The following is a 25,362-nucleotide window of genomic DNA, read 5'->3' on the forward strand; positions in this document are numbered from 1 at the left end:
CTTTTTTCCAGTGGATAGTCTTTCCTGCTTTTCAAATATTAGTTGACCATAAAGTTGAGGGTCCACTTCTAGATTCTCTATTCTGTATCTGAACAGATTTTAATATTAACTTGTTCATTTATTCACTCATCCATTCATTTGGTAAAATATCATATGTATCAGGCTAATAAGTTCAGTAATTGAGATGCAAGTTTGCACTAAGAATCCTATTGGGCACCTGGGTGGCTCGGTGATTAAGCATCTGCCCTTGGCTCAGGTTGTGATTCTGGGATCAAGTCCTGCATCTGGCTCCCTGCATGGAGCCTGCTTCTCCCTCTGCCTGTGTGTGTCTCTGCCTCTCGCTATGTGTCTCTCATGAATAAATAAATAAAATCTTAAAAAAAAAAAAAAGAATCCTATCTCTTTAGGCCTTAGCTTGATATATAAGTTTTTACTCTGCCTGAATATTTATAGAAATGGAATATGGGATCAGTCACTTTTGGTTAGAAATTCCAGGAGTTAACTTTGAATGACCTGTAACCATAAATTTAGTGTTTGCCATTCCCAATGGAGTGATGCCTCATATGACATGGGAGTTCAATTCCAGCTCAGTTTAGCCTCTTAGCCAAACCGAGCAAGGTTACAGGAAGAGTTCTACGTGATGTTCCAATCATAAAGTTCTAAAATGGACTGATTTTTTTTTCCAAAACTATTTAACAAGGGCCTATCCTGTTCCAAGCCCTGTTTGGTGCTTATTTTTACCAAATCTAGTACATTCCAAAGGCGTTGAGATACTCTTGAATTTCTCATTTTTTTTCTTTCCCAAAAAAAGGCCAACTAAAGTTCTTAGTTAAATTTTTTCCCCATGGTTAATTAAACATATCTTTATCAAGACCAAATATAGGAATCATCAGAATAATTTTAATGTTGGATATAGAATATCTACTTTTATCCATTTTATAATTTCTAATGGCTGTTTGGACAGCAGGTGCATACAAATGGTTCTGTTTATCATTTTTCATAAAAATGTTTATGTGGCCTTTGTAAGTCTGCCCTCTGAAGATGATGTCTCATAGAATCTCCGGTGTTACTAGTACACTTGCTAACTTGTGTTTCTTGATGTAGATTGTGGTTTCAATCAATTTAATTGATAAAATCTTTGAGCACTTATTGTGTGCCTACTGTCAGTGGTCTACATTTTAGTGGATCTTCAGTATCTATCTAACTAGCTTATTATTTTTTTTAGAAGTTCTTTCAAAACAAATTTTACTGATGCAAGTTGAATTTGCTTAAATGAGTATTACACAAATGATTGCTTACTCTTCATGTTAATGTTATCTTTTCAGCCTTCTCTTGCATATTTTCTTTTGGTCTTTCCCCTTTTCTTGATTCATTTTATCACTTTTAAAGAAAAGTTTGAGATCATTCAATCACATGAACTATTTTAACTTTTAGTAAAATATTAGAAATTCATTTTGATGCTTAATTCCATTAGCATGTGCGCATGTGTGTATAAATATAGACACACTATATTTTTTTTGGAGATTTATTTACGAGAGAGCATATGCATGCGTTTGTGTGTGAGCAGCTATAGGGGCAGAGAGAGAAAGAGGGAGGAAGAGAGACAGAATGAATCCTCAAGCAGATTCCCTGCTGAGTGTGGCGCCTGATGGAGCTGGGGGCTTGATCCCAGGACCCTGAGATCATGACCTGAGCCAAAACCAAGAGTCAGGCTCTCAACTGACTGAGCGATCCAAACACCCCAAGATACCCACAATATTAAAGAAATTTAGTTGATTATGTTATATATTTCTTTGCTCCACCAAAGATAGAATTCTGGAGTACCATGCCTTATTTGAAAAGTATTACTTAAGGTCATTTTTACATTTTTGTGCATATTTAATTAATTCTTTTAGTTTTCAGCAACACTGTCCCAAGATGAGACTTCTTAAAAGTTTATTAAAAAATAAACCCAAAAATCCAATAAGCCATCATTCTAAAGGGTGGTTTGAAAGAAGCATTCCCATTAATGTCAGGAGCAGCATAGGGTGTCATGGAGGTGTACCAACCCAGTACTGTTAGAGAGAAAAAATTTAGAAGGGAAAACGCAGAACAGAAGAAAGTAAAATTTTCTTTAGTTGCATCCTGTGTACCTAGAAAACCAAGAAAATCAACTGACAGATTTTTATAAGCTTAGAGAATTCAGTTACAGTAACTGCCTATAAAGCCAGTGAAGAAGGTCTTTGTGTACTGATAAGGAGTGAGAGGAAAGAGAGTTTAGGGTAGGCTTCCATTTTGGAAGACAATTCTGTAACATATAGATGATTACGTTGAAATAAAACCAAATATTTATTACAGAAAAATTTGTACCTATAGTATTGAAAAAACAAAACATATCTAATCCCACTCCTGATTTCTACTGTTAATATTTTACGTATGATTCCTGTTTTTTACCATTGTATATACAGACATACATATGTACACATGTATGCACACTTTTGAGGAGTATGGAGTAGGAAGGTCCAGGTTTGGGCTGATACTGTATTACTGTTTTAATATCTTATTTAATGCAGAAATACATTGTGCATATTTTTCTCTGCATTATTCCTTTTCTATGGCAATTTTTATAGTTTGGATTTATGAGATCTTATATACTGTACTGTAGTTTGGATATTTGATCAGTTCCTTAATTTTGGATGTCTATGTTGTTTCCATTTTAAAAAATTTTATCAACAAAGCTGGGGAGAAGAATATACCTTGGGGCTAAATCTTTGCAGATATCCATGGCATGTTTTCTGTTTTTTTGATGAATTTTTAGAAGCAAATTTTTTGGATGAAAGGTTATATTACAATATTTTTGTTTTCTCTCTCTCTCTCACACACACACTGCTAATTTGATTTGCCCATTCATAACCTTGTTTCATTTTCCAGTATTGTTTTAAATATTTTTGTTAAATTTTTAGTCAGTTCTGTCCATGTTTTCTTTTTATAGTAAGTATATGCTTAGAAAGGTGTGTCCATCTGTAAGATTTACTTAGTTATATTTCTACTTTTATGCTTTCAGTTTTTTACAATGAAATTTTAATTCACTCTTGTATTTACTTTGGTGTATGTTATCATGTGAGGTTTTCCCAGACAGTTTTGCTAGTATAAATTTTTAAAATAAATAATGTGTCCATTCTCCTTAGGGATATCTTGGTTATTTTATATCAATTTCTAATGTAGAAATAAGACTATTTCTGGTCTTAAATTCTGTTCATTTGCTATATTTGCCAACTCTTAAACCAATGCCACATTATTTGTAGTACTGTAGATCTATACTTTAAAACAGTTTTATCAAGGCAATTCCCTAGTCATGACCATTAATTTAAAAAATTCTTTTACTAATATGATTTATCTGTTCTTCACAGTGAACATTAGTCTCTTTTTGTTTTTAGTAAATATTTTCATAATCAAGACCCTTGGTTATTCTTTGTGTATTGAAATACCTTTATGCAGTATTTGGAATGTATATATAAACAGAAATTTTTGTGCTCCTAGTGTTACTTTAAATACCTGGTAGTTTATTCTTTAAAGGATCTGTTCATGCTTATGCCTTATTCTTACTCTTTTCTTCTCTCTTTGCCAGAATCTCGTGTCTCTATTTGCTACTAAACCATTTATTACTCTTGCATGGCTGGATATTTTGTGACCCTTACAGCCAATCAGATGCCTGGTGGTAGACAGCACATGTAATGTGGATTTTGCTATTAATAAATAGCATCAGTTTGTTATTTATTGAAGTTACCTGTGAACTTCATTTAGCTAACTCTTCCTGTTTTTATTATGAACAAAGAGGAGTACTTGTTTACTTTTTCAGAGGACATTTATGTGATACATTTTTCTCTCTTCATGTTTTATGGATGTTGTCATACAGCACTTTCAAGTCTATAATACTAGTCTAGATCCCATCATATCATTTTTAGCTTTTCAGTGTATTTCATATAGATATCTTCTTTTAATATTAAAACCACACAGGAGAAACTGTCTGAAAATTCTTCTGATGTATAAAGCCATGGATTCAGTGATGTGAAATTACAGTGGGTTCTTTAGTATCTTCAGAGAATTGCAATCATTAACACTGAGAGTGATTTTCTTTCTTAACTTGTAGTTGTTAGAGAACAATTTAGAAAATTGATGCTTCTGTCAAAAGTCTGGATGAGTAGGATACAGGCTCAGTCTGGATATGGCAACATTAAGAACCTCACAACTCTTACTGTGAAAAAGAGAGTCTATTTTATACTCCATTAAACTGTTATACATCATAAATAATTTATTTCAACTCTTGTTCTCATCTATATCAAGGTTGATAAACTAGTCACTGTAAGGATTTTTTTTAATGAATGTAATAATGTTTCCCTCTTCTCCTGCCTTGTGTGACTTTCCACATTCCTCTCTCTGATGTCTCTTGACCTTATTAGAAAGAAGTTTGTGCCTCCTGGATGGTCCCTGTCAACAAATACAGGCCTAGAGTTGTTATGGGGGACCCTGAAAGGACACTTAGAGAAGTTATGACTCAGGGTGATGTGCTCCCTAGCTCTCCTGCTTGTTAAATATGATTTTGGCCACCATCCAGTCTTTCTGAATCTGTTTCCTCATCTTTCAAATGACCCTAGGTTCTTCAGAGTTTTGTTCTGGAAATTCAGAGATGACATATGAAAGTGCTTTGTAAACTGGCATCACTGTGTTCCTATTATATTCTTGTAGTTGTGTTTGGCAACATGAGCAAAGATTAGGAGGTTCTACATACAGATTCCACAGTTGGACATGGGAAGCCCTAGTTCTGTTGTTAGCACTCTCCCACCTTGTCCTGTTCTTTTCATAAACATCTCATGCCTTCCTGACTAGACTCTTGCCCTGTCTGACCCCCATCTTTCCCAGCAGCTCACTGGAAAAGCAGGAGAGATAATGACATTAGGAAGAACAGGATTGAGTTCCTAATTTTTGTGGTCTCCGGCAAGGTAGAGAACCCCAGCATCTCCAGGAAGTGGGCGGTTGGCTGGTGAAGGTGAAGTTTGAGAGTTACAGTTTGTTAAGAAGGCTAAAGAGATAGAAAATAAGGAGGTTGTGGTTGAAGAGATGGAGTCTCAAGTTACAAATCTATGTAGGGGAGCAGAGCCTGCAGAAAGAACTACAGTCTGGGAACTGCTGTTCCAGTGAGTGGCTAATGGTCTCAGAGGGGATGTTTTGAAGAGGACAAGAAAAGCATTGTTGTGAGCTGAAGTGTGGTTATGCTGAGCAGCAGGGAGAGTCTTAGTGGAGCATAGCCTCGAGAGTGGCGCATAGATGTGGCTGCCTAGGCAGTAACTGCAGCGAGACCCCCGCCATGAAGTTGTAAGAAATCTTTTAAGTATGGTCTTCAAGGATGAGTATGAATCAGGACTGTTGTTGTTAAGTAGTGACACTGGCTGCTTCTTGTGTTGGATATAGTCACAAATTCGAGGATAGAATTCAACAAATTGCTGCCCTACCATTATCTTTTTGGGTCATTTGAACACACAGATCATAATGGCTTTAGCAGGAGGAATCATGTAAGAATAGATGAAAATAGGTGGGCCTAAAAATAAGGCACCTGTATGATTGGGAAGCATCAGCTTTAAATTATTTTGATAGGATGTTGGCCATTGAGATAATAGCTTCCTTGGTTGTGTTGGAACTTGGATCTTGGATGTGGAGTATGGGGGTCTAAGAGTTCCTTTGCTATCTTCTCTAAAAAAATGGAAACCAGCAGGGTAAATGCAACAATACCTTTCTCTTTCCATTTCTGAGTGCTAATAAGAATAATAAAACCATGTGCTTTTTTCCTTCTGCCCCCATTCTTAGCCTTATTGATGCTTATTTTACTTATATTTTATACATATGTATATATATTAACCTAAATTGTTTATTAGGTATGAATCTTACCAATAATACTTTTATTAGCAGTAACAGTGGAGCTGAAGAGTATTGCATTTTTTCCATGCTGCACAGTGAGAGCCACCAATAGTTGGTGGAACTTGTGAACCTTTCAAAGGCCACAGCTCTTGTGGCCTGCACATGTCAGCTCTTGCATCTCTTTGTGCTGGTGGACTGGTTTGGTAATTCACTGGGTGTCAGGATTTCTTTAATAGGTTTATGGATTGGATCAATTAGGATCACCTCAAAGAATTTGTATGTGGAGTCTTTCCCAACCCAGCAAGAATTCAAGACTCTCAGAGCCCCACAGTGGGTGGCATCCATCTCCCTCCTCTGCAACAGACTGAAGGCTATGGGCAAGCTCCAGCTAGTGAATCCCATGATGGACAGACTTTCTATAGGTTGTACCGAGGAACTGGGTGTTTGTAGCCACCATGTCGCACGTGAATCTGATATATGACATAACCTTGCTGGGCCTTGTACCCTAGTCTGTGTGCTTTATGGGGCCAGGTTGGGTGGGGAGCCCTGTGGAGTACAGATAGCTGGGAGTACTGCCAGCAGTGCGCCCTGAGAAGAAAGCCCATTACATCGGAATGCTGCTTCCTCCGCAGCTCCTGGATGCACTTCTAAGTGCCCATCTTGCCATACCTATGAGCTGATGGCTGCTGCCAGATGGAGGGGCTTGAATATATTTCTTCACACATTTAGTTATTGCCCTCACCGGTCCATGGAAGATGCAACAAACTCCAAGACTAGAGTGAATAATGGAGTCTGTAAATTAGAAGCCATCAGAGTCAACCTGGAGAAATGATTGCTAAAAGCCTGACGTTGAAGGAAAAAGCAAAATGTAAAAAGCAGAAACTGTTTTAAAGTACTTTGGTGATGAATATTCCTAATGATGGCCTTAATTCATCCATAAAACAAAACAAAAAACTCAGAAGAAGCACTTTCACTTCTGTCCATTGCCTGTAAGGAGGCAAGGGGAGGAAAAACTCTGAGGAAAGATTTCCTTTACAGATGGCCACAGATTTAATCAGGGATTTAGGATGCATGAAGATATAAGCCTCGATTATATAGAAAATGCACTTAGATGGAGCACTTTATTTCCCAGGGATGCCAGATAATTGAGTTATACCTAAAATCCTGAGCCATCTGAATAACACACAGGCATACACACATCTAGCTTCTCTGTGCTAAGAGGTGTTAAATGCTTTGAAAACTGTAATTAAATAGCTGACATTGTGCCGCAAAACCCCCATAAGCATCGCCTCGTGCAATTTTTCAGCATTCCGCACTAACATTTAATCCCAGTAGCTGTGACTAATCTAGTCTCTATTTGTATGTAACACATTCAAATTAAGAGGTGTGTGTTCTTGTTCATGTACTTTCTCATTAGCACTAATAATGCTAATGGGAATGACAAATGTAGTATGTTTTTGCCTCCTATCACTCACACCTTTTAGATAGCTAACTCCTTAGGGGAGGTAATTTCCCATGTGATACATTTATGGAGCTGTGTGTTTAATAGTTTTCCTCAAAAGAGAATATGTCCATAGGGGCTATTTATTAGCAGATGGGCCCTGGGGATAAGAAATTTGAATTAATCAATTTGAGCCACAGAAGAAATTATGATGACAATTAATATAAATGGGTACCACACTCATTTGTTCCTTTCAGGCTTTTTGGGCTTTTTTTTTTTTTTTTTTTTTTTTTTTTTTGGCTTTTTATGTCTTTCAGGCTTTTTTTTTTTTTTTTTTTTTTTTTTTTTTAAATTTATTTTGAGATTTCAAGGTTTTTTTCCCCCCAGATTCTTGACTTTGATGCTTGAGTATATCCTCTTCATTCCTCCTCTGGAAACCTTCCTGGTTGTTCAAAAGACTCTTTCATGTTTAAGTGAGTAACTGACAGTTCTCAGTATTTGAAACCATGTAAAGCCATCTTCTTGTGAATACTCATCTCATTAAGGGCTGGTATGTTTGATTATTGTATTCCCTCCACTGTTGTAGCAAATACTTGGTTTCTTTTATGAGAGATCCGGTATTGCTCTGTTCAGGGATAGCCTGCTGCTATGTGATTTCCTGCACCACCCATGACTGCCACGTACTCATGTTCACCATACCCCATGCTTCATGGGAACAGTGGCTGTGTGGTCCTCACAGCTCCAGCTCCTCTTTGGGACACTCCTGCCTTCTTCTCCCCCAGGCTCAGAGATCTAAACTTTCTGCTTGGGGAGGCTTCTCCTTTCCTAGTCCTTTGCTGTTGGTGGGGGTTGGGGGGACTCATGGGGAAGATAGGTGTCTGAGAAGACGGTGGAGGAGCCCTACTACTGTGGACTGTATAGCCTGTGGGGACAGCTTTCTGGCATTCCTATTTCCATTCGACATGGTTGCTTCCTTCGAGATGATGGCATAGAGAGTGGGTAGGTTACCTGGGATCACTACATTTTTATGTTAACATAGTTCAAAAGTATTATAGACTAAATAAGAATGTGTCTAGGCTGGTTTGGGACTTACATCGATTTCCCCAAACCAAATTCCAGACGACCTTTTGAAACAGCCTATTTCCAAACTGTATACAGTGTATGGTCTATATTTCTGTGTTTTCTTGATGGGTTAGGTTACTCAGATTGTTTACTCAGGTTCTGGAAACAGAGGCACCAAGTCTGCAATGTAGCATGGAGGAAAGAATGTGAATCCCTGCCGTTATTAGCCATATGTCCTTGGGCAAGTCATGTAATGTCCATGAGCCTCAGTATTTCCATCTGTTTAATGGAGATGATTAATAGCCATGATACCTAGTTCACAGAATGACCAGGAACATCATTGGAGATAATGTACATGAAAGTGCTTTGTAAGTTGTTAGGCAGAGATGTAAACCAAAGACACACTTATGTAATATTTAACAATTAGATAGAGAAGAGCTATGTTGCCAGGTCTCTAAAATAATATATGTTTTCTTAAATTGTTGAAGGTACTTGCTAATTTTCCCCCTACCATTTTATAAAATCATTTTATAACACCACTGTATTGTTTTTAAGTAATATAGATTTTTAATGAATTAATTATCTTAATGGCAGTATGCTTTGTAGTAAAACACTTTACATTATTAATAAAGTACTTTGAAAAAGCAATGTCCTTTGACTGATTAAAGGATAGCCAATCTCTTTATGTAGCACAGTGCAGAAATACTAGCCACCAGATTAAATCTTAATCAGTAACAATGTTCTGCTAATTATAAGAGCTGCTTATATATAGGATAAATGGCTGTTTGTAAACATTGGATTATATTTAACAACGGAGCTGATTGCCAGCGACAGAATAAGCATAAGGTTTGCTAAAAGCTTTCATCAGTGGCTTGAAGTAGGTAGGCACTGCTGCCTAATATTTCAGTTAGTGTGGAAAGGCAGGTAATGACATTATGAATACATTTATAATGCAGGCCAATTTCTTCTAAAATGCATGTAAGTATTATTACTTTACCAGGAGTCTGTGAAATATGATTTATTTAATGCATTTCAGCCCCCATAATATTAAGACATAATTGAGATGCGAAGTAAAAAAAAAATTGCATGCAGTCAGTATGGTACATGAATCAGACTAAATTGCTTGTAATTTTAAAGGCACTTAGAGAAATTGTGAAATTTATATAATGCAGTCTTAGGTTTGGAAAAGGTTATGAGAACAATAGTCTGGTTATTTTAGTATTTGAATCCTAAATATAGGACTTTTGAATTATTATTAAACCTAAGATAGCTATATGCGTGAGCAAATCCCAAACTTTTTATGTCCAGTTCTCATTAAGTAATTTTTGTGAATTTTTCTTTCAAACCTCTCATATTTAGCAAAGTAGCTGAGCAGCATATAATTTCTATAAAGGCCATAATCTAGTTTTTATAAACTATACAACAGGATGAATGACAACATAAATGTTGCCAGCGTGTTTAGAAGGGATCAGTTAAATGGTACTTGGAATTTTGATGATTATTGCTTTGAAAAGACTGAAAAATCACAGGTCTTGGCTTTATAGTTTAATTACTTGCTTAACAATTGCTAGTGATTCACTAAATCACAAGGCTTCCAAACAAATAACATCAGTAACTGCTGCCATGCCTGAGCAACTCCAATTTTCTTGACAATGGCTACCAAACTGTGTTTAGCCTAATATAAACTGTTAGTTTAACAGCAAGCAATAGGAGTTTCAAGTGTACCATTGATGAGATGCCAGCAAATTGAGGGCTTTACCAGTGGTGACACTTGTATCAAGAATAACTTGAGCATGTTTCATCACGACCAGTTGGAGAAGAAAATATAGTAATTATCCACATCCCTTTTTGATACTGGATTTAATAATAACAGGCACCGTCCAGCTTTCCAGGGCTTCTAATTAATAATTGGTTCTTAAGAACACAGCTTGTGGTTCCTTGCAGTTTGAATAAGATTGGGAAACAGGGCAAGCTTAGGGTCCTTCGTACTTTTGTGGGCCAGGGTCATAGCTACTAGTGGCAGGTTAAAAGAAGTGCAAGATTCAGGTGTCCTGGTGGGAGAATTTAATTTGTGCTTTTATTGACCTATACTCTCTTTCTTCACTCTGTATTCACATCGTGGCATTTCTGTAAGTTCATAACTCTTCCATCTTGCCCTTTTACCATGGCAGGCTCTTTATCTCAAATAGGTTCTTCCGGAATTAGGTGAGGGCCTTTTTTTTTCTTGGGTAGCAGTCCCCGTCTTGCTCCCATGAGTTACCTTAACCTGTTCTTTAGTGTTTTACCACTGAGATAATGTAAAAGAGATATCAGACTTGCATTTAAGCAGTGATAATAACGTATCATATTTTATGGAGCACTTGCTTATACCAGGCTCTGTGCCAAGAACTCCACATATATCTCATTTGATGGTTATGGCATGAGGTGCTAATATTACTGTTCCTGTGATTGGAATAACTGAGGCTTTGAGAAGTTAAGTAATTTACCCATTGACACTGGGCTCTTACTTTTGCTCCAGACCCATGCTTTGAGCTACTGTGCCATACCGTCACTAGTATAAATGTGCCCCCTTAGTTTGTGAACATGATTTATTTAGTTGTGCCACTGTATGAAATATGGTCCTCCTTGGTATGGATAGATATTTAACAAAAATTTTTAAATCATGACCTTCAGTGATACATTTTAAATCATGATGCAGTGCACAGAGATAAATTAATAAACATGAGAAATAATACTGTATTCTATTTTCTGCCCTCATAGTTTCTTATTCTGTTTCCGTTTTTAAAGACAGTGGGTTGTAACCCACTAAAATTGATTTTGCAATCCACGAATAGGTAGCAACCTACAGTTTGAAAATCATTGAGAATCAGTGCTGGTCTTGTGGGGTTCATGCTAGTCAGTGAAATCTGTGTTTCTCTGGTTTTATACTTGCTTATATGCTGCCTCAGGTACTTGCACTTCTAATTTAGTTAGTTTTCAAATTTTGTGAGACCTTAGTGTTGCTAGTAAACATTTGTGAGTGATTGAAATCTAAAGATGGATTAATACCTTTCCTGAGGCTCAGAGTTTCTCCTTTGCCATTTCATCATGGTCCTTGGGGTTGTTGTGGAGTCGTGATTCAGGGTTATAGCCAGGTTATACTTTCCAGAATCTGCCTCCCTTTCTTTCTAAGGTTCTCCAGTGTCAGGCAAGTTCATTATGGCAGTTGAAGGAAACCAAAGTAGAAAAAAACAGTCTCTCTCCAATTATACCTCTTCCATTTTGTCTCCTCTTATGCTGGACACAGTATATAGAACTGAGAAGAGGGGCACCTAAGTGGCCCAGCCGGTTGAGCTGCTGACTCTTGGTTTTGGCTTGGCTCATGATCTAGGGCTCTGGGTTCAGCAGGGAGTCTGCCTGAAGATTCTCTTTTTCCCTCTCCCTCTGCTCCTCCCTCTTGCTTGTTTATATATATATATTATATATAATATATATATATTATATATATATATAGTCAAATATATTGTCAGAAATTGTCAGATGATGCCACTCGACTCACTTCTGCTACTCGCAGAAAGACTGAGCAAAGTCCTGCCCCCCCCCCATTCTTAAAGATTTCATTTATACGTGAGAGACACAGAAAGCGATAAAGAGGCAGAGACACAGGCAGAGGGAGAAGCAGGCTCCATGCAGGGAGCCCGATGTGGGACTCGATCCTGGGACTCCAGGATCAAGGCAGGTGCTCAACCGCCAAGCCACCTGGGCTGCCCTGTCCTGCTCTTTTGATACTTCCCTCCCCCTGCAACCGGAATGGACCACCTGAAGTCAGTCCTCACCATTATTCAGAAATCCCACTGGTGTGCTGTAGTTCTCTAGGTATATCCCCAGCGCCTGGCCTCTTTTGTCTCCTTGGCCCCATATGAGAGTCCTTTTGTCGTGACCTCCTTGCCCACAGACTCCCCTAGCCATGTCTATGCCTGCATGTGTAGTAAACCTTTGAAATACTTGTGATCATTGGCTCAGCTGTGCTGTGTTTTGGTGTTTTGACCTCTGGTATCTTTTGAGGGAAGGGCCAGCAGACCCAGATATGGACCAAGTCAGACTAGGGTTTCAAAAAAAAAACAAAGGTAATCTTGATTCTCAGATATCACTCCAAACCAGTGAAATCAACATTCTTTCAGGGCAAGACCCTAGGATGCAGCAAAAATTTTTCACAGCTTCCAGGTGATTCCCACTGGCAACCAAAGCTGACAACCTCCTCTCCAGAGAAAGACTATCTTTTATGTTTTTAGGGCCCTAGAACAATTTAGAAGCTACTTATGATAAATTCTGACTCATGCTTTCAGTGTTCATCATTGAAATACACCCTTCTTGTGCAGATGTGTATGTGGATAGCATGCTGAGTGTGCACCGTTAGAATTACTTGGTCTCATTCTTACAAAACTGTGGTAGAACTGATGACAGCAGAACAGAGAGCTACCAGAGTTGAATTTGAGTCACCACGATGAGAATGGACATCAGATCCTGTGGACAATATGTTGTAATAACTGTGACTCAGTTGATAATGAATAATAGCATTTTTGCATTAGAAAAATACCAGTTCCTTTTAACGCTCAGGAAATTTTTGTCTACCATTTTCATCTGACTCGGGCCAGAGTCTGTTTTACATTTATGAAACTGATCAAGACCTAGGTTTGTATCTGATTCTGAAAATGACAGCTATAGTCCCAAACTTCCACACTCTGGAAGGTTTTCGTGTCAGCCTTGCTTTCACCTTTTGCTTTTTCAGATGACACAGAGCAGAAAGGATCAGCTGGGAGTCCCTCAAAGCCAGAAGATTAAATGGAATTAAGGTATTCTGAGGCAGGAAACAGTGACTAGATGAAAGGACTCAAGGGGGAAGATTTTGAGGTCCTTAGATTTTATGACGTTTTTGCTAAGCCAGGGCTATAAGGCGTGGCTCCCAAGAGAAACTCAGGTAGAAAAATTGAAAGGAGGTCCTTAAAATTTTGTAGGATGGAAAAAAAGGGAGAAATTTTAGCAGGAAAGGTTTGTGTGCCAGTAATGAGCCTGATCGGAAATATTGTCCTTCCAGCCCTTTGATATGTGTCTATCAGTGATCTGTCTTTGACGTTCAGACCCTGCATGAGCTGGCTTAACTTGTGAATTCTGACTAAAAGGGAACAGTTGGAGATGGCAGGTTCAGTGCTCATGTACGACAGCGGTGGGCTTCCAAGTTGCGCTGGCCAATAAGCAGTTCCTTCCAGGATAGAGACCAAGGGGAGCGCCTTGCTTTTGCTTCGTCTTAGAGCCTGCATGTCTTTGACAAGTGAACAATAAAACGTACTGTTTGATTCCAGACTGTCTTGCTTCTTTTCTCTGTCCCTCCTGCAATCTTTCTTTTTCATGTCACATTACACGAGGTTCTTTTTACCTCTCTTTCCTGACCCTGGGTTCCAGTGTTCATTGGTTGCTCTCACCCAGGATGTGCTCTAATTGGCAAAACTGTAACCTGGTAGCAGCAGTTCGCTATTTCACTTTCCTAATTGGTGTCAGGGTCTGCTGGTGGAGCCCAGCCATGTTGGATTGATTGATAGATCGGCCGCTGTGACCACCAAGCTTCCATGCGACCAACAGGTTTATTACTTTTGAAACCAAAAATTAAAATGTTAAATATATCCTACAGTGTTCATAGTGGGTCTGAAATGAAATCAGCTATTCATCATTAAGGAATACTTTGAGTGTTACCTGAAGGTCCCTTGGGTTTGCAACTGGAAATTTTGTTCTATTTCTAACTCACAGCTGGCTGTTTTCTTGCTTTCATAATGCAGTGTAAAGCTGCAGTATGTTTCACACCGCCTGCTGCACAGTGGGTTTCTTCTTTTTAGAGGTAATGCAGACATGGTGTTAAATGTGTATGTGTTGGGGGTTGGGGTGGCATTGAAGATACTCTTCTTACAGAACTTGAAATTTATAAGTTCATTTACATTGGTCAGTGAGAATATAGATTGTTAATCATAAGAAAAAATGATACAAATTCTTTTTCAAAAGCTATTTCATGTAATTGACATTTATGTTAAAAGTATAACTGAGCAGTTAGGCATATGAGTGTAATATAATGACTGTTTACCCAAATTAACACCTGAAGTTACAGAAGGCTACAAAATACTGCATGTTAAAGTCTAGTTTTAATACTTTGATTAGCATATTACATCCTAGTATAATAAAACAATGCAATAATCTTAAAGAGATCAAGTATTACCAGTGAGCAAACCTCTTTGATGTTTTTGTCTCATCCAGTTTCTGTAGCCAGTACTTAACCATTCAAAGCAGCGTTTCTTTTGTAGAAGGAGTCCATCTTTATCAACATTGTGTTTTAAAACATTCCAGTAATACCATTTTGTGTTTGTTTGTACTATACTGGTTTTCCAAAGAATTTTCCTATATATATTCTTTCTCTTGTTCCTTTGGATATCCTCAAATTATGGAATTATTCTTTTACATTTTATTGAGGAGGGGACTGAGATGAAAAAGTTGAGCGACTTGATGGAAATCACTACTACCACCTAAGTGACTGAGTCGTGGCTTGAACCAGCCCTTGTGGCTCTCTGTGTGTTGTTTTCCCACATTAATATCCTGCTCTCTGTGTGCCAAGTGTACTATTAGTGCTCTGGGCATTACAAAGATGACTCATACTGTGTTGGTGTAAAATTCTAGTTCAGAAGATTGATATATGTATAGGTAGAAACAGAGCGCTAAGGGGCTGGAGAGAGTATTCAGGCTCTCAGGCTCTAGAGATTGGGTTGGACCATCGGATGAATGAGGAGAGCACCTGACACAATTTCGTAGAAGACTGAGTATCTGAGCGGGAGCTTAAAAAAGGAGGGGTATAGGGATTTGAAAGGTTCTTGGCATCCAGACTGAGAGGACAGCTGGAACAAAAAGATCCAGAAATGGCAGACCCACAAGTTCTGTTTCTGGATGTTGAGTAAGTGAATGTCGTTAGAACTTAGGGGCTGGATGAGGAGGACCTTTAATGGTTGACAGGTTGGAAGGTACAGAGCAGCCAAATGGCCAGGCATGTGGTCCTGGTGAGGATAGATTAAAGGAGAGAAAAAAGGGTGAAAAATCTTTTAGGATAAGAATGCGGTGCAGCCTTCTCAGCAAGGCGAAGCAGTTTCAATTGGGAGACTGTACATTGGAATTCAAAGGGGGAGATCATATATGGGGACATTGCTGAGTTTAGAAGCAAGAGGTCTGGAAGGAGAAGTGAACGAGGCCACACCATAAAGATTACTCTGACTTCAAAGGACTAGCAGGAATCACATTTCAGTTAAAGATTTCTGTCACTTTGGTTTATTACTGAACCAGCAGATGAGCAGTTCTCAGGCCATCCGATGAGGTAGGGACCTCACTAACTGGGTGGTGAGGCTTTCTCTTTTTTTTTTTTTTAATTTATTTTTTATTGGTGTTCAATTTACCAACATGTAGAATAACACCCAGTGCTCATCCTGTCAAGTACCGCCCCCAGTGCCCCTCACCCATTCACCCCCACCCCCGCCCTCCTCCCCTTCCACCACCCCTAGTTCGTTTCCCAGAGTTAGTAGTCTTTATGTTCTGTCTCCCTTTCTGATATTTCCCACACATTTCTTCTCTCTTCCCTTATATTCCCTTTCACTATTATTTATATTCCCCAAATGAATGAGAACATACAATGTTTGTCCTTCTCCGATTGACTTACTTCACTCAGCATAATACCCTCCAGTTCCATCCACGTTGAAGCAAATGGTGGTATTTGTCATTTCTAATGGCTGAGGAATATTCCATTGTATACATAAACCACCTCTTCTTTATCCATTCATCTTTCGATGGACACCGAGGCTCCTTCCACAGTTTGGCTATTGTGGCCATTGCTGCTAGAAACATCGGGGTGCAGGTGTCCCGGCGTTTCATTGCATCTGTATCCCTGGGGTAAATCCCCAGCAGTGCAATTGCTGGGTCGTAGGGCAGGTCTATTTTAAACTCTTTGAGGAACCTCCACACAGTTTTCCAGAGTGGCTGCACCAGTTCACATTCCCACCAACAGTGTAAGAGGGTTCCCTTTTCTCCGCATCCTCTCCAAGGTTTCCTGCCTTGTTAATTTTCGCCATTCTCACTGGTGTGAGGTGGTATCTCATTGTGGTTTTGATTTGTATTTCCCTGATGGCAAGTGATGCAGAGCATTTTCTCATGTGCATGTTGGCCATGTCTTGTCTTCCTCTGTGAGATTTCTGTTCGTGTCTTTTGCCCATTTCATGATTGGATTGTTTGTTTCGTTGGTGTTGAGTTTAATAAGTTCTTTATAGATCTTGGAAACTAGCCCTTTATCTGATACGTCATTTGCAAATATCTTCTCCCATTCTGTAGGTTGTCTTTTAGTTTTGTTGACTGTATCCTTTGCTGTGCAAAAGCTTCTTATCTTGATGAAGTCCCAATAGTTCATTTTTGCTTTTGTTTCTTTTGCTTTCGTGGATATATCTTGCAAGAAGTTACTGTGGCCGAGTTCAAAAAGGGTGTTGACTGTGTTCTCCTCTAGGATTTTGATGGAATCTTGTCTCACATTTAGATCTTTCATCCATTTTGAGTTTATCTTTGTGTATGATGCAAGAGAGTGGTCTAGTTTCATTCTTCTGCATGTGGATGTCCAATTTTCCCGGTACCATTTATTGAAGAGACTGTCTTTCTTCCAATGGATAGTCTTTCCTCCTTTATCGAATATTAGTTGACCATAAAGTTGAGGGTCCACTTCTGGGTTCTCTATTCTGTTCCATTGATCTATGTGTCTGTTTTTGTGCCAGTACCACACTGTCTTGATGACCACAGCTTTGTAGTACAACCTGAAATCTGGCATTGTGATGCCTCCAGATACGGTTTTCTTTTTTAAAATTCCCCTGGCTCTTCGGGGTCTTTTCTGATTCCACACAAATCTTAAAAATAATTTGTTCTAACTCTCTGAAGAAAGTCCATGGTATTTTGATAGGGATTGCATTAAACATGTAAATTGCCCTGGGTAACATTGACATTTTCACAATATTAATTCTGCCAATCCATGAGCATGGAATATTTTTCCATCTCTTTGTGTCTTCCTCAATTTCTTTCAGAAGTGTTCTGTAGTTTTTAGGGTATAGATACTTTACCTCTTTGGTTAGGTTTATTCCTAGGTATCTTATGCTTTTGGGTGCAATTGTAAATGGGATTGACTTCTTAATTTCTCTTTCTTCAGTCTCATTGTTAGTGTATAGAAATGCCACTGATTTCTGGGCATTGACTTTGTATCCTACCACGCTACCAAATTGCTGTATGAGTTCTAGCAATCTTGGGGTGGAGGCTTTTGGGTTTTCTATGTAAAGTATCATGTCATCGGCAAAGAGGGAGAGTTTGACTTCTTCTTTGCCAGTTTGAATGCCTTTAATGTTTTTTTTTTTGTTGTCTGATTGCTGAGGCTAGGACTTCCAGGACTATGTTGAATAGCAGTGGGGAGAGTGGACATCCCTGTCTTGTTCCTGATCTTAGGGGAAAGGCTCCCAGTGCTTCCCCATTGAGAATGATATTTGCTGTGGGCTTTTAAGAGGCTTTCTCTTAACTTTCATAGTTCCTCAGAGCAGACCTAAAGACCCTAGCCTAATCTTTCTATGGGACTCTTCTGGAAGTTCTGTGCTTCTAAGAGAGAAAGAGTCTGAAGTTGCTTCACCTGTATCAATCAATAGATTTGTTATGTGAATTATTAAATATGTTAAAGATCCTTCAGGATATGGGTATCCTTGACTTTAGAGGTGGTTTAATATACTTCTTGGGAAAGATGGGATCTTTCGAAAAAGTTAGAGTAAAGTCTTAAAGGTATCTGACAGAGTTGTTTTCTATCAGATGAGGTTTTTTTTTTTTTTTTTCTGAAACATACGTGTGAGTCTTAGTTAAGATTGAGTTCCTCTGGTGCTTTTGGAATCTTTTCTGATTTCCTGACATTGGAAATGGACATCTAATTCCAAGAAGAGCCTTATATTGAAGATTGTCAATTTTAAACAATTTAATGGGTACATAAGTGATAGAGCTATTTTAACAGTGTCTGGTTTTTTGAAAAATAACACTTGTTTTAGAAATTCAAGCTGTTTTAAACCACTTGCTTCCATGAAACATGGCAGCAGCTGTTAGTATTATAAATGCTTCGGTAAGGTTCAGTGTTGTAATCTTGGAGGGACTGAAGTTTGTTACATATTTGATCAAATTACCAGCTTTTCCTACATTTATAGATAGATATGTGTAGATTTTTTTCATACCTACCTATCTGATTAGGAAAAGACTTAGTCGATAGCTGTAAGAAGTTAGAAAAGAATAGTGGGGTGCCAGGGTCATTGGTTACATGTCTGACTCTTGATTTTTGACTGAGGTCATGATCTCAGGGCCATGAGATTGAGCCCTGTGTCAGACTTTGTGCTGGTTATGGAACCTGCTTAGGATTCTCTCTCCCTTTGTGCCCCTCCCATACCGTGTCTGTCTGTCCGTCTCTGCCCCACTCCCGCCCCACCAAAAAAAGAATAGGAAGTTTCCAGACACTTGGTGTACATATTAAGAGTGAAGATTTCCTATTTCACTTCATTGTGGTTGGTTAATAAAGGCAGCTTGGGAAAGGGGTCAGAAGCATCAGCAATTTGCAGAAAATTTATGATTTTCCATGAAACTACTATTTATACCCCAGGTTTGTGGAATAGGCTATCATCTCTTTCATTGGCTTGGTTACAGTGAACTCTTCATTGTGTATGGTTCTAATCTGGGGGTCATGGGCTTATATGTAATCTGTGTGAAGATATGTTTTAATAAACTGTACTCCCTAAAGTTCTGTGATACTTTAGAGTCAATCATTAACTCCATATACCATAATATAGAGAACTGCTTATAAGAAGGCATCAGAGATTATTTGGTAAGGAGGATGGGCACTGATATTTTATTAAAAGAAAAGCACCTATGTGTTGAAGGTACAATTTACAGAATGCATTCATGTGCATCATTTCATTTGCTTGTCACAGATTCTTGTGAATATTTCTTTTCAGCCTCTGTACTCTGTTTACAGTCTCATCCACACCCATGGCTCTAGCTACCAGCTCTAAACCAACAACTTCAGAGTCGATATTCTCAGGCTGTATTTTCCACCATGTAACATTTAACCAGTCTTCTCTTTTCATCTGCTAACTTCATCAAAACCTGCTGTTCTCTTTCCCAGTGAGTGACATCATCGTCTGTATCTGAAACCCAGTTATCTTCCTTGCCATTCCTGTCTCCTTTTCCATACTCTACGGATTCTACTTCCTTAAAACTCTGGAATCCAACCTGCTGCCATAGACATGGTCCAGGCCTTCATGATATTTAGCGTATGTCTCTTCAAGCATATCTCAGCTTGCCTTTGTGTTCCACATTGTCCCTGGAGTGGTTTGGTTTATCTCAGATGAAACTCTGATGTCATACTCCCAGGCAAGATGTCCTGCAGTGGCTTGCCATTATCTCTCGGTAAAGCTGGAGCTTCATTATGGTACCAAGGCCCATCTTCATAGTCTGCCCATGCTTGGTTTTGCTGCCTCACCTTTGGCCATATTTCTAAGTGCATCTTAGATGCCACTGCCCTGAACCATTGGTAGGTTGCTAAACCTGCCATGTGCTTTCATGCTACCACCCTTCCGTGTTTTAATGCCTTTGCTTGTGAATATCCATCTATATATTTTCCACCATAACTCTTTCTTGAGCCCCATCTTTTGGTACCATTTTTGTTAACATTTCTCCATCCACTGTGAAATTTGTTATCCTTCTTCTGTATTCCTGCTCCAGTTCCTTAGTGGATTTGAGTTTTTAGAGGACAGGGACAATGTGACCATCTGTTTCTTCAGTACTGTTTCTTCAGTACCTTGTATCATATCTGTGACACGATTGTCATGGTTTGTAGAACATTGCACAGGTCCGAGTCTGCATACATATTAAATAACTAAATGACAGGGTTATAAGAGCTAGAAGTACAAATAACTCCAAAAGTTCTTCTATTCTAGAACTTCTACTCTACTACTGTATATATTCACCAGTTCTTAAAAGTCGTGATTCAACTGACAAAACCATTGATCTTAGTTGGGTTATCCTCTTGCTTATATAAAGAAAAGTATTGTTGAAAACAGATAGTATGGTATTAGTATGACTGGGTGCTGATAGGTTGTGCCATAGGTGAAAAATATCAGCAACAGATCTTTTAAAAAATTTGTATAAATTACATAAACTCAATTAAAACTTCACATTACCATACTGAAGGGCTAGCTAGGGGAATCATGTCCCTTGTGAATAATTCATTTAATTAAGTTCAATTTTAATGCTTAAAGGTAACAACTAGACAAATTTATTACTCCCAATATTTATATCTTATAAAGTAGTAAATTGTTGCTGGAAAGCAGTAATAAAATGCAGTCATTTTGAAATGAATTCTACAGTCACCGTAGTGTAGGGTTAATCCATGATGTACTGTGGTTTCTACTTGCAACTTTGCAGCACAATCAGGTTCTTTTAAAATTAATCCTACTTAAATAAGAAATTGTCTTCCACCCATTTGTTAAATTAGAATCTGATAGAGACTGAAGTGATTTTCCTTATATCTTTTCTTTCTCCTCAGATGCCTGCTCCTCTCCATTATTATTCTCTCATAAGGATTGTTTTGTGTTTTCAGAATTTATTTTTCTCCCCAGAACTCCCCCACCCTTTTCCCTTCCGAACAGATAAATTCAAAGAGAGAATAGCCCTTCTTTCATCCATTATAAATGATTTTTCATTTAAGCATGTCATCTTGCTTTTTTGTTACAATGAAGATCAAAGGGATACAGGTTTACCACTAGTGTTCAGTTCTTTTCAGTTCTGGGCCTTAAAGAAATAGGATCTAGTTTAATTTGTTGCAGGCTTAGATCTCTCTCAAGGCATGTGGCACTCAGGTGGCTGGGCATGGCTGCATGCTGTGTGTGTGTTTGTGTGTGTGTGTGTGTGTGTGTGTGTTAGAGAGTGAGCAAGCTGGACATTTGGTATTTTATATGCTTTGCAATGCATATCCCAGAGATAACACATCGCAAAGGAATGTATTTGTGTTGGAATACTACTTGCTTCTATTTAAACCAAGCTGGGAGTCCTTTAGAGATCTTCATTTAAAAATATCCACACTTCTACAGTTTGAACTCTGGTGTCAGATGAATTTTGGATGTTCCACACTTGCTTGTTTTTTTTTTTTTTTTTTTAAGTGGTTAGAAAAAAAAAAAAGAATTTCAATCCCTTACTCTGACCAGAGCCAGTTTGTCCCTTTTATGTGATGACCTCTCAGTTTTCTTTTGTTTCAATTTGGAGTATTGGTGGGTTGGATGAGGAGAAGTTAGTCGTTCCCTATAATTTAAAACGAGGAATAATAAATTGCGCTTAAGTAACTATGAGAAAGTGACAGATTTATAAATTAAAAACAATTGAGCTATTTTAAACACTCTGCTTTTTACTTCATTCTTTTATTCATGTCTTTATGTCATGTTACTGTGAGACCATTGTTGGGTAGTTTCAGACCAGATCCTTCCTGCTCAGAAGGCTTATTGTCTGATCATTCTTAGACTTTAGAATTTCCATATGATATTGTCCATATTTCACTAAAACCAGGACTCTTTTTTTCTAGTCTCATTATTGTCACCTAATCTCACCCTTGTCAGTCATCATAATGTGGACAGTTCTTTTGTGTTCTCATCCCTTATTTCTTCGGTTGTGGTCAAAGTTCCATTCTCATAGTTACCTTGAATACTTACTCCAAGGTTTGTACGCCAGTTGTTATTCTTATGGTTCTGATGAGTTGCATAGTTTATCAGTCTTGTTTGCAAAGGATTGTACTATTATTCAGAACTCTAGTATCCATTTATTTATTGCATAGAACTAATAAATACTTAAATACTTCATCTACATATTTTTGTGCTTAATTATTCCTTGCTCATTCCCTAAGTCAAATTGAATGTCCCATATGTCTGTTTCTTTTTTTATCTTTTTGGGTGGCAAAAGTCTTTAAACAAATCATTCAAAGTCTAAAGGCCAAAAATATTTCTGTTGTGGAGTGGGGTCTATCTCCCCCTGACAAGTTATATTTGAAAAAGCATGTTTATTTGGATGTAGAACTTGGGTTCTGATTTTTATCTTATTTTACTTGCAATTTTATGCATGCAGATCTGAAGGCATATAAAACTTATGTATAGTCAGGTTTACAGACCCTGACACCCTGTTGCTAAGAATTAAAAAATAAATCTTATTTGAAGTCAATACTATGTTTTAACTGGTTGCACTTGCCAGAAATCTGGCCACTGCATAAATGGAATAATTTTAAAATTTTTTTCTCTCTCTGAATATTTTACATATTTATTTCTATCTATGTCTAATCTTATCTATTCTATCCATATGGAAAAAGCAGGTTTGGAGTGTCCAGTCATATACAAATCTTTCTATAAATGGATAACCACATTCCAACTATGTTGAAACACACAGACTTTTAAAACCAACCAGAATATCAAAGTTTTGAAAAGGATTATTAATGTAAATTTTTTTATAACAAAACAAATGTATTAGAAAATTCTGTTGATGCATTTGAACTTTGAATGTCTGTTATGACATTGTTGTGACATTGTCTGTAATGACACGTGTTTAAAAGGTACATGGTTTGTTCTCATTTAAGCAAGACATTCTTCTGATTATTTTGAATTCATATTCTAAATGGCTCTTTGAGTTTGGTTTGCCTTCTTGATCATTTTAGATTCTGCCTTGTGTGGGAGTAAGTAAATTTTCACATGCAGGTTTACATGTAAATTCTGTTTAAGATACACCTTAGCACGTTTATCCAACAACATTCCCCACATGATGGATGGTGTAGGTTTGATAAAGTGTGACTCTTTGAAATATTTCCTCATGATTGGTCAAGGGATTTTAAAAGGTAAGTAGTTGCTTTGCTGGTAGGTTGCCTTGTACTTAAAATACAGAGTAGCAGTTTGAGAGACAAGGTAATGTTGAGAGTCTCAATTGTGGGTAAATACCTGAAAGTGAATAAAACTCCCTAAAAAATTGGTCAAGTGACTTAAATGCCAAACTCAGGTAATCAGAATAATTTTAAACTTAAGTGAAAAATAGAGCTCATGTCTGACTTTTCTTTTCTTTTCTTTTCTTTTCTTTTCTTTTCTTTTCTTTTCTTTTCTTTTCTTTTCTTTTCTTTTCTTTTCTTTTCTTTTCTTCTTTCTCTCTTCTCTTCCTTCCTTCCTTCCTTCCTTCCTTCCTTCCTTCCTTCCTTCCTTCCTTCCTTCCTTCCTTCCTTCCACTTCTTTCTCTTCTTTCTTTTCTTAAAGAAGGGCTTATGCCTTTTGAAGTGGTAATGGACATTTGATCTAAGTTCAAATATATCAATAATACCTCCTGGTACGTTGACCATTTCCTCCCATTTTTAGTATTGAGAGAATGAGAAGCAGACCTCTGTATTGAGACTTCTTTTAGTAGGTAAGCAGGATATGGGGTACAGACCTGGCATGGATTCAAATTAGAGTGGAACTGCAGTGGGGTGCTGGGCAGTTTTCTAAACTTTGTGGCATTTTTCTTGGCGTTCAGGCTTTGGGGGTCATGAAAACATGAACCAAAGACTATTTATTACACTTAGTGGTGATATTAGTAGTTTTGCTTGGGAGAGGTCACATTAAATGCCTCCAAAGAGATTTTGAGTCAGGAGGGATTTGTTCAACTCCTTTCTTCCTTCTTAGGGTACGTTGAGTGCGCTCTACAATCCCATTCATTACCGTCTTGGGCAGCTTGACATGCCCACCCGCGCTCCCCTTTAGCTAATTCTTGCCTACTAAGTTGACAACAGCTTTTTCCCTTTTCTTTCTACATTCTTTTTGTGAGCTTAAGAAAGCTGATCCAATCAACTTCAGTTGTATGCACCCAGAAAAAGATGGCAGGAGTGGAGGCAGCACTTCTTTGCTCTTCTTTCGATTCTTTCTAGCTGTGGGTCTCCCGGCGGTCATTTACTCTTGCTGAACCTTTGTTTCTTGCTTGCTGCAGAGATGTGGGTTGAAAGGATGGATTTCTCAAATCCTTTGAAACTATAAAATTCTGTGTGTCTGCAAATTCCCTATGTTCTGTAGGGAAATTAGACTTCTCACTAACCCAGTGCCATCAGCCTCTGAGACTTGGTGATAAGAAGTCCCCTTTAGGCTTTGCAGCTGCCTTTGGACCATTTTCTCATTGAAAAATACACTTGGAATTTTAAGCAATGGCCTTTGAATTTAGTCTTTGGAAGATGACTAATAAAAACTTTTTTTTATGCTTTTTGTTGGTGTGTGTCATGTTTTTCTGGTTTGCATTTAGTAAAGGTCTCAAACTATTCTTTTTTTTTTTTTTTATTCATGATAGTCAGACAGAGAGAGAGAGGCAGAGACACAGGCAGAGGGAGAAGCAGGCTCCATGCACCGGGAGCCCGATGTGGGATTCGATCGCGGGTCTCCAGGATCACGCCCTGGGCCAAAGGCAGGCGCCAAACCGCTGCGCCACCCAGGGATCCCTCAAACTATTCTTAATTTTAGTTTATTTATCTGTAGATTGAGATTTTTGACACCTCCTTCAAGCAAATATTAGGCTTATTTACTATTTATTTTTACAATGAGCCTAATATGCAGAGACTTGTAGATTATTAATCTTACTACTTTGCAAAAGAACTGTTTCAAGGGGTAAATACTGAAACTTTATCCTAGTACTTGGAATTTACTTGCTTTTATTACATTTCTTAAATGAAATTTCAGAGCCTGGAGGAAAGTAGTGGTGTAAGTATATTTCAGGAATATATAATTGGTTTGAATTCTTTGGTAGAGAAGAATTTTATAAAATTAGAGTATCATTATGAGTACAGTTTAGCTTTTTGCTTGTATGTATATATAGACCCT

The 25,362-nt window shown here is 38.0% G+C and overlaps 1 protein-coding gene and 1 pseudogene across 3 annotated transcripts in view; one reads left to right on the forward strand and one right to left on the reverse strand.

Moving 5' to 3' along the window:
- The window catches only part of CHCHD3 (coiled-coil-helix-coiled-coil-helix domain containing 3), a 278,196-nt gene that overhangs the window by 127,271 nt on the left and 125,563 nt on the right, over positions 1 to 25,362 (forward strand). The window lies entirely within an intron of this gene.
- LOC106559697 lies at positions 5,937 to 6,551 on the reverse strand (annotated as a pseudogene).

Source organism: Canis lupus, chromosome 14, assembly GCF_011100685.1.
Source record: "Canis lupus familiaris isolate Mischka breed German Shepherd chromosome 14, alternate assembly UU_Cfam_GSD_1.0, whole genome shotgun sequence".
In the NCBI taxonomy this organism is placed as follows: Eukaryota; Metazoa; Chordata; class Mammalia; order Carnivora; family Canidae; genus Canis; species Canis lupus.